This window comes from Melospiza melodia, chromosome 22 (genome assembly GCF_035770615.1).
Source record: "Melospiza melodia melodia isolate bMelMel2 chromosome 22, bMelMel2.pri, whole genome shotgun sequence".
In the NCBI taxonomy this organism is placed as follows: domain Eukaryota; kingdom Metazoa; phylum Chordata; class Aves; order Passeriformes; family Passerellidae; genus Melospiza; species Melospiza melodia.
Genome location: NC_086215.1, coordinates 10,196,543 through 10,206,175, shown reverse-complemented (window position 1 = coordinate 10,206,175; position 9,633 = coordinate 10,196,543). Strand labels below are relative to the sequence as shown.

At 46.3% G+C, this 9,633-nt stretch overlaps 1 protein-coding gene across 1 annotated transcript in view; it reads left to right on the top strand.

Annotated features, from left to right (window-relative positions):
- The first annotated feature begins 1,631 nt into the window (after positions 1 to 1,631).
- The window catches only part of BRD3 (bromodomain containing 3), a 38,133-nt gene continuing 30,131 nt past the window's right edge, over positions 1,632 to 9,633 (top strand). Inside the window, exon 1 of the mRNA XM_063174718.1 lies at positions 1,632 to 1,764. The gene's annotated coding sequence lies outside the window, so the exon portion shown is untranslated. The remainder of the gene's footprint in view (positions 1,765 to 9,633) is intronic.

Below are 9,633 nucleotides of genomic sequence, written 5' to 3'. Positions count from 1 at the left end.
GCAGAGTTCAGGTGGTGTTTTAAAGGGATTTCCTCTTTTTTGGCAATCAGGCTTGTGAACACTAGCTTGTGAAGTGTGGTGGTTGTCCTTAAGTAGACCCAGAATATAATTTTTTCTTACTGTTTGCATGGTTTGTGCTCCTGCAGATCACATGCTCTGGGTGAGGAGGTGACTTTGAGGTACCTGGTGGTCAAGTCAAAAGGGTCAGCTGGCAGGAAGGAAACCCAAGTCTCACACACTGACCCAGAGTGGGGTTTGGGTGTTGATGCAGATACACCAAATGCTGCCTTAGTAAATGTATCCAAGAGTGGTAGAGTTGTGAGCAAGTTTCTGGTTCCTGAAGTTGCACAAGCCTTGAAGTTGAGTGCCAAAAAGCCTTTTTTGGGGGAGTTTGGCTAAGGCATGTGCACAATATTGGTTCCATCCTGAGGCAGCTGCAAGCCTGGCTAAATGGAATTCTCTTAAGCCTGTACAATCTTTCTGATTATATCATACCTCTGGAGAAATTTCAGTCCCATTGGTTGTTTTTTTCTAAAGCTAATCTTCTGGAAATAAGGTCTTTTAGTAAAACTGCCTTCACCTTATGGTTACAATAAACTGACTTATTAATTGGCATCAGCATGTGGCTGTCTGAACCAGCAGCGTGGCAGCCTCTGCTGGCACACGTGTCCACAGAGAAATCCCTTCACTCTGCCTTATTCCATCTTGGCACTCAAATGTTCCCCTCATTTATTTTCCAACAGCTCTATTATATTTTTTTTTCTGCAGCAATTCAACCATATTTTGGCTTATAACAATTTTTTTGTTTTAACTTCTGTTTGCAGTTGTGGATTTGCTTTAGGACATGGGCTGTGTGTGTCTGTTACTTGGAAGTGTTTTTAACAGCGCTGATGTTTGTTGATGCTTTTACGGTGGTGTGCTGGTGAAATTCACATTGTTGTTATTGTATACGTTAGATTAATTTCTGTTGTTTTCAGCAGTTGACAATGTTATGAAATGAACCAACCAGTGCAAACTACATCGGGCTGTGGGTTTCCTTGATGGATTTTTTTTGGCCGCTCTCTACTCCAGCGTGCATCGGCGGCGGGCTATTTTTATTGCAGCTCGTATTAGTTGTTGCGTAATACCTGCGAGAGCGCATTACCCAATGCAAACCGCGATTAAAAAAAAAAAGAAAATACAAACAAAAACAACACAACAAAAAAACAAGGGGGCGAGAGCAGTTGTGATTGCAGCTCGGCCTCCCGCACCACGCGTGGGTCCCACGCGCGTTTCCAGGCGCACTTTTCAGGCTCTGCTCGCAGCTCGGGAGGCGCGACGCGGGCGGCCGGGGGAAGCCGGGATTTTCCCCGGCCATGTCTGCCCGGGGGACACCCGCCCTCCGCCCGCTCCGCGCGGCCCCGCGCCGCGGCTTCCCCGGGCCGAGCCCCGCCGGGCGCTTCCCCCGCCGGAGCCACGGCGTGGGGCGGCCCCGCCGCCCGCTGACCGGGGCATCACCCCTGCCGTTCCCGTCCCCTGCCCGCCGCTCCGGGGAGGCCAAGGGGGGCCGGGGGGGACCCGCCGGCTTCTGGGATTTGTAGTGCGGGCTGCGGCCGCCGCTTCTCACCCGGCCCGGCCCGGGACTACGGTGCCCACATGGCCTTGCGCCCCGGCGCATGAGCGCTCGGGCGCTGTAGCGCATCTATTATACTGCCTTGCCGAGGATAAAAAGAAGAGCAACTGGAGGGACTGTAAGGCAAACGTTGCTGGAGCTGCCGGGGCAAAGTAATCTATTTAATCTTTCCCTTTATTTGTTAGATGCTTGGGTGTGCATTGCTAGCACTGGGCCATGGTTTCTGGAGGGAGGGGGGCCGGGGAAGAAGGGGGAGGAAAGCAAAACCCACTTGGGAAAGGCCAATGCTGAAATTTTTTTTTTATTTTTTTTTTCCCCTCCTCTCTTCTGCTCCTTCTTGTTGCGAGAGCCCCGCGTCGCTCCCCGCGGCCCCGCAGCCTTTGTGCGCCGCCACAATTGTAACAAAGCGCGGCGGGGCTGGCTGCAGCCTGGCCATTGATTTCCTCCCGGCCCCGCCGCTCCTGCCCACCCTTTTCTTCTTCTTCTTCTGCCGCTTCTTCTCCATCTTCTGCTCCCCCTCCCCTTCTCGCCGAGCGCCCGAAGACGCCCCGGCCGCAGCTGCGGCCCCGCCGAGCCCCGCGCCCCAACGCAGGACGGGCTTGCTTTGCTTGCTTTCTCTTCTCTCTTTTTTTTTTTTTTTTTTTTTTTTTTTTTTTTGGTTTTTCTTCTTCTTCCCCCTCTCTCGCTCGCTTTCCCTCGCTCGCTCTCTCTGCCCGCCATCTTTTGAAGGGGAAAATTAGGGGCGAAGAAAAGGAGGGCTCTTGTAAACAAGGAAAAAAGAAAGAGGGGAAAAAAAAAAGAGGGAGGGAAGAGGAGAAGGAAAAAAAAAAAAAAGAAAATTTAAAAAATAGCGCGGAGGAAGGGGGGTGCTAGGCAGGCTCCAGCCCCCGGTGGCGGCGGTGCGCGGGTCCCGGCTCCCGTTTGTGTCGGGCGCGGAGCGGAGCCCGGGGCGGCCCCAGCCCTGGGCCAGCGCCCGCCTGCTCCGGCCATTTCCCCGCTGGCTCGGGAGCTGGAAAAAGGTCTGAGCAGGCAGCGGATGATGGGCTGGAAAGTGCGCCTTTCGCGTGTTGTCCGCGTCCGCATGCATTTATTTGTGTATGTGTGTGTGTGTGTACCCAGCTGCTCCGCTCGTGTAAATATCCGGTGTTTACCAAACTTTTGCAAATAAATGGAAACCCAAGGGTTCGCTGCCTAAACTTGATACGCTTTCTAGGTGTAAAAAGAAACGCAGATCGCAGATTTATATATAGAAGTGTCACGCTATAAATAATGCTACCGATAATAAAATGTAAAACTTCAAAACTCAGCCGTCCTTCTCCTCCGTTTATACTTCTTGTTTGGGTTTGGCACCTCCCTGGGCGCTGGGGATAGAGCATTATTTGTAGTCTGCTTGGTTTCACTTTCAAACAAAGCTGTAGTGTTCAGGTCGCGGGTCTGTGTGCGTCTTTACGTGGTTGGGTCTCGCAGGGTGTTAATTCAGAACGTGTTTTCCTCCACAATTGACTTTTGACAACGTGGAGAATGTGTTCTGTCAGGTTCTGTGACAGTCGCAGAGTGTGGATGTTCCTTTCTGTTGATTTCTTCAGGAACCAAAAGTTACTAAAATAAACTTGTTTGGATGAGCAAATGTGCGGCTTCACTAATATTTCGAACTTTTATATGTAGGTTTTGGGGTTGTTTTGTTTTGTTTGTTTGCCTTTTTTTTTTTTTTTTTTTTTTTGTTACATCTTAAGTTCCCTGACACTGGTAAATAATAGCAGGTTAGGAGCTGACATAATTAGCAAAGCACACCTGCTGTTCCTTGCTGGGAATAGAGAAGCACATTTTTAATATGCTTATTAATTTTTTTAATGTGTACGGTGTGAGTGTGCTGGGGGTGTGTCTACATGAAACTGGAAGTTTAGTTTTAAAGCTGAAACTGTTGTCTTTAATTCACACAGTGCTAAGCCAAGGTATTAGAGGGGACTTGGTGACTACCATATGTGCTGCAGGATCTGGGTGACAAGTGCAGAATAAATATGCATCGATCAAAACAAACAAGAAGTCCCCAAAGCAGTTTGGTTGCTTTACAAGCAGAAAAAGCCATGATCTGTATTGCTTACAACTCCCTCAGTGCTTGAGTGTTCTGTGAATGCAGGTCCTGCCTCCTGATCTGCAGATCACAGCACTAGCAGACTGCTGGCTGCCTCATTTTTTTTAGCACAGAAGTTTGGGGAGTTTTTAATAATACCCCGGGAGGCTCCTGCTGAAACAGAGTAACTCCAGACCTCAAAGCCTTCCTTTTTGGAAAGAAGAAATGCTAAGATTGTGTATTTCTTTCTCTTTAGTCTGCGCTGGATAAAAATACTTGTGCTTATTTAGTGTTTTGAGACAATGTTTAATAAAAGGGTTGGGCAGGGGGTAACAGTCTTATACAATCTTCAGCAGAAGCTTGATTGCAATATTGTCTCTCCAGTGCTGAGACAGTAGCTATTGCACTGAAAGGCTTTTTAGTTGTAGTGACCTATGCATGCAGAGTTTAAATTAAGAAAGAATGCACGTGCAATGTGAAGTGTCTGAGGGGTGTTTTTAAAGCTGACTCTGGAGTGTTTGTTCTGTTATCTTCACATAAAAACTAGGCTTCTGGAAATAAAACTGGTGTCATAGAAGCACCAAAGTGCTTACAAAAAGTTTAGTTCTTGTCATTTAATAAGTATTTAGAGGAGAAGCATGTTGAAGGCTGAGTTCCGGCTCAGTAAGCGTGCTGGGCAGCCTTGCCCTTGCAGTGCCTGTCTTTAAAGAAGGCTGATTTTGTTATTAGTCAGTGTCTGCAAATGCAAATGTTTCTGTGGGCTTCATAGCTGCTTGTGTCTTTGCACTGCTGTGTGCAGTGACAGAAATCACAGTTCTTAATAATCCTGCAAGAGGCCTCTTTGCTGAGTTAAGAACTGTGTGTTTAGAACTCACCACTTAAGGTGGAGTGAGTCCAATGGGGTTTTTGGTGTCCTCAAACCTCACTTGCAGGCCAGGGGTGCCTGCCTGAGCTGAGGGTTTCTCCCTGTGAGGCTGAAGGCAGTGCACACGCTGGGCTGGGGCTTCCCAGAGTTTTCCCAGGCACATCTTTTACCTGCTGCATGTTCTGAATGATGCTGTCTAGTATTTACCTTTTCCCGTGGAGGGGAGGCACTTGTGCAGTGGGGTGTGGGTTTCCAGCCAAGCCCTGCTGCACTCCTAGAATCTCACTCCTCCTCCCGGGAGTAATCTGGGAGCCTGATCTCTCTTGTTGACAGCACAAACAACTTGGGAGTCAAATCCCTCTCCTCGGCAGCAGCTGAGTGATGTACTATGGTCTCATATTTCAAAGGCTTAATTACTTTTACAAAATATATTACTCTGTCTTCTTTGGTAAGCTATCAGGTGCTTTCAGCACAGGCAGAGCTACACTTTGCTAAATAAATGAACAGAGAGTGTTTTGCATCTCAGTGTTGTTGATTGTTTCTCTTTAATCCTGGTTGCACCTTCTTTGCTAATTTGCAAAATTCATTAATCCTCAGTGGGTTTCCCAATCATTACCATGAGCCATATGTTTTGTTTTGTATGTAGTGTTGGTTTTTTTGATTTGGTTTTGTTTTATTTCAATTTGCCACGTTTTTCTTTAGTAGTAGCCCAGAACTGTGTTGCAGGCAGTGGACTTGTGGGAGTTGGGAGGGAGCCATTGTGTGCTGTGCTGCTCAGTGAGCTGTCAGGATATTTTGGAAGGGTCTGTGCATCTCCAGCTTTTCATTCCACAGGATCTCACTGCGACATCAGGGTTGTTTTGTCAATCATTAGTGCTTGTTGGAGGTGAAAAACTTTGTTTCTTTCACTAACTCTTTAACCCACTTGTTGCTAAAGCCAGTGTTGGAAGGATGTAAATTCTTTTGGAGAGCAGTGCAGAAATGTTCTGTAATGTGTTGTGTTTTCTAGCAGTCCTTTTCCCTTCTTCTTGATTAGATACTGACTGAAGAAACTACTCACCTCTGTTTTGTGTTCCTTATGCACCTTTCCAGGCCTTGGTCTCTTTTCAGCAGATGTTGTCACATTTGGAAGGGTTTCAGCAGTGTGGATGACCTGGTCAGAGGAGTTTTTCTTCTTTTCTGGGAGCAGGGTTTTCTCCTCTCCATCAGCATTGCAACAGGTGTAGCAAAAACAATCTGAGGTGAAATTTCTGTGCTTGAGGGAAAGATCTGGAAGAAATTTCCCTGTCTGCACTGATCCCATTTACTGTCAAACCTTGAGATTTAGACTCGGATGTGATTGACACTGGTCTGCTTTGGGAATAATCCTGTTTGCTCCTGCCTTTCCTTTAAAGAGAGAGAAGCAGGGGCAGGAAAGGATTGCTGTTCCACTCGTGAGGTTTATACTTGGAGAGCTTTCCTGACACAGCTGCAGTGCCATCCATGCAGAGCATGCACTGGCACAGAGGTACAGGCAGAGATGTTCTTCATTGTGGCTGACTCTCCTGCAGGAGCCAAACCCTGCTTGGATTGAAGAGAATGCACATTTCTTCTTCTGGTACTTTGTCTTTTCAACTGCTTGGCTCAGCCTTGTGTAACCTCACAGAGGGTGCCTGGTTGGGGATCTCCCTTTCTCAAAACCCATCGATATGGCCATGCTGGGATTAATCTGTTTTCTAAAACTGCCCTGGTCCATTGGTTTGCCTATAAGCAAGTGCAGAGTTTGCAGTCCAGAGCTTTTTGCTGGGAGGGGCTGTAGGATGTAGCTGCCTTTTTGCTTACCAAGGCTGGTTTAGGAACTGTGTTGTGCTGTGAGCTGTAGTGAAAGTGGTAAATGGAGCACATGTGTAAGAATTGTCTGAGTTTAGTGGAGAATGCTGTTCCTTCCTGGAAAGCATTGCTTTTTGCTGTTCCTTCTGGAAAGCACTGCTTTTTACAGCTTTTCTCTTGCTACTACAGTCGTGCTCAGGGTCTGTGAAATAATGTTGAAGTGCAGCACTTCAGTGAAGAGAGAGGGAATGTTCCTCTGAGTTTCCCCTGGGGTAAGTGCTTACCTGAGTGAGTGGGAGTGTCTGGATCAGTGTCTTCCTTTCCTGGGCAGGAACAAGCCACAAGGGAATCCATTGGGATACTTGTGTCCACAGTGCCATGGTCATATTTCCTTGGACTTGAGCTTCATCCATATGCAGGAGCTCTGAGCAGCTTAGGGCTTGTGTGCTCTAAGCCGTGGGTGCTGTCAGCAGGAGCTGTGCTGGGGAGGCTGTGTCCTTCTGTCCATCTGTCCTCAGCACTGTTCCCTGGGGGTCTGAGGCAGTAGGGAGCACCTTCCCCCCTTTTCCTGGATCAGCAGCCTCTGCTCCCTGCATAGGGAGGGGTAACTTTAAGATCCAAATTTTTCCCTTTTTTGCAGACCGTTTGGGGATTTAATTCAAGCTCAGAAACTGCTTTGATGCTCTCTAAGGGAGCGACAGGAGCTTAAGTACCACAGTTTGTTCACACCTCAGCTGACCTGGAACTTCCTTGCATAGCTGAGCAAGTTTATGGATCTACCCAACCTTAGCAAAATCACTTTTCATCGGAAGTAGCAGAGCCCATAGAGCCTTTTGTGCTTGTGTGGCTGTGTTTGCTTTAAGTTAACACACGGAGTTATTCCGGGACAATGTGCTTGTTCAAACACAGGGCACTTCAATTGCTTTGGAAACAGATAAAGCCAAGCTGGTGGGAGTGTGCACGGGGGATGAGTGGTGGTCTTCAATGGGAGGGTGACTGCTGTGACAAGTGGCTGCTCTGCCTGCAGAGCTGCAGTAATTCCTTGGTGTGTGGGGCTCTTACCCTGCCCCATTAGCAGCTCTAACGTTACTGTGGCTCAGATAACAAGCAGTATATTTATGTCATGGTAATTCAATCCCTTCCATTTCATCCTTCATCCCCTTAAACTGACTTGATTGTTGTGTATTGATTTTAGGTGGACTTTGCATGGGAAAGGTGCAGTGCTGTAGTTGTAAACCCAGAGCATGATTTAAACCAGTGGCAGCTCATCCATTTTTACTACACTTGTAATGCTTTTTGTCCTGAAATTAATTGTTCTTTTTAAAAATAGTAACTTTAATCATTTAAATACATAAAAACAAATTTAAAAGTTAAGTAGGAGAAAGTGTTGGAGCACAAGAAGTGTATAAGGGAGCTTGTTGATGAAGATATTTTCTCTAATAAATCACTTTGGTTCTGCTCTGTACAGTGAAATGCTTCAAACAAGTTAACAGATGGATCTGGGTCTGTTTATTAGAAGTCTGTCTATGTTTGCATGGAGCTGCCCCTAAGGAGAACATCTGTAGCACTTGTAAATCATATTAATAACGCTGATATATGGCCTTGCAGAACTGGTGGTGTAAGGGAGAACTGCAGTGGAGGTTCTTGGCTCCACAGAGCAGGAAACAACTCTTTAAATAGCTAATACAGAGGAATTAAATGCTATTTGCAAGGGCTCTGTATTTTATACTTTGCTCAGAGTACTTTCTGTACTTAGTTTTGTAAAGAGGAGGTGATCTTCCTGCTTCTGTAGCCTCTTAAACTCAGCTGGAAGTGGAATTTGACTGTATCTAACCCCCCCTCCCTAGCAGGTGCCACTAAAGACCTTTTGGGTGTTGTGGTTTATCTTTTAGAAATGTTTTTAAAGAGTGCTGCAGTGTGGGCAAAGGGATAAAGCAGATGGCAGTTTTAGCTTTGCGCTTTCTTCCAATGACAAGGAGTGTTGTACTTAGTCAGGAATTTGTTTCCAAAAACCCCAGTGATAGTATTTGAACACTCTGTAAATACAAGTTCCTTTGTGTTCTTGATTCTTTTTTCCCCTTTCTTTAAAATTGGTGCAACCATAACACTGAGAAGGAGTTAATCTGTAAATGTGTGCGAAAAGGCTAATGACTTTAATTGCAGATGGCAGTGGAAATATTGATATCCCCATTTTCCAAGTGGGGGATAACCAGCCTGCAGCCTGGGGTGTCAGACCTGTCAGCAGGCTGGCTTGTAGCAGGAGGTTTTGTAATTCTGTGCAGGTACAGCAGATGCTCAGAGATGCTCTGCCCAGCAGGGAAGTAGTTGAGCTCTTGTGGCTTTTTTTTTTTCCTTTTTTTAGACTTTTCTTCAAAAAGCTTTCTGTCCAATAATCTCTCTTTTTGGAAATCAAAGTGCAGAGAAAGAAACAATCATGACAAAACCTGTTGTGGAGAGGCTCTGTGTCCTTTATTCACTGCATGCTGAATCAAACAGAGCGAGTTTGAGGCTTTTCCTTGTGCTCTAAAAGTACACAGAGCACCATAGGCTGATTGAAAAGAGGAAGGGCTGACTTTTTCAGGACTCAGATGTTTAACTGTGCACATCACATCCTTTTAAAATGCAAAAAATGAGGGTGTAGATGTAAAATAATCCCATCAGGAGTTCTGGACCCTGTATGGGTGTTGCCACGTTCTGCTTTACTGGCTGCACCTAAATGCTGCTGCTGTGCATGCATTGGCTGAAACTTGGGACAGGGCCAGAGTGTGTGTGGGTTTTTTTGTTCTCATTTCAGTTAGTTTGGTTTGTTTTTAATAGTTTATCTGAAATACAGTGTGCTGACCTGAAATTGGCAGAATGGTTTGCTGGAGTCACAGGATGAGTGCTCAGGAGTGTCACTGTTGGAGAAGGGCGGCTGTAAAGGAATAGGGGAAATGTGGGAAATCAGATATGGAGGCAGAGCCCTGAAGGAGATGGGTTGTGATGCTTTTAGCCTGTAGTTCAGACAAGTATTCTGGGTGTGATCCAGCATTTAACAGCAGCCTGTGGTCAATCACATTTTAAAACTGAATGAAACAGGGAGCTTTCACTTCTGTCTCCTCACTCTGTTCATCCCTCCTTTCTCTTGCCTTTCTCTATGTTTTGTTTTCTCCCAGAGGGAGTAGGTTAGCTGCCTGCTTCCTCTTGCAGTTTATCTGCTTGGTAGTGTTTATATCTGTTTCTATCCACCAGTTTTGTTTCCTGAAGGAATACAAGCAGAGGCAGCCCCAGGCTGAC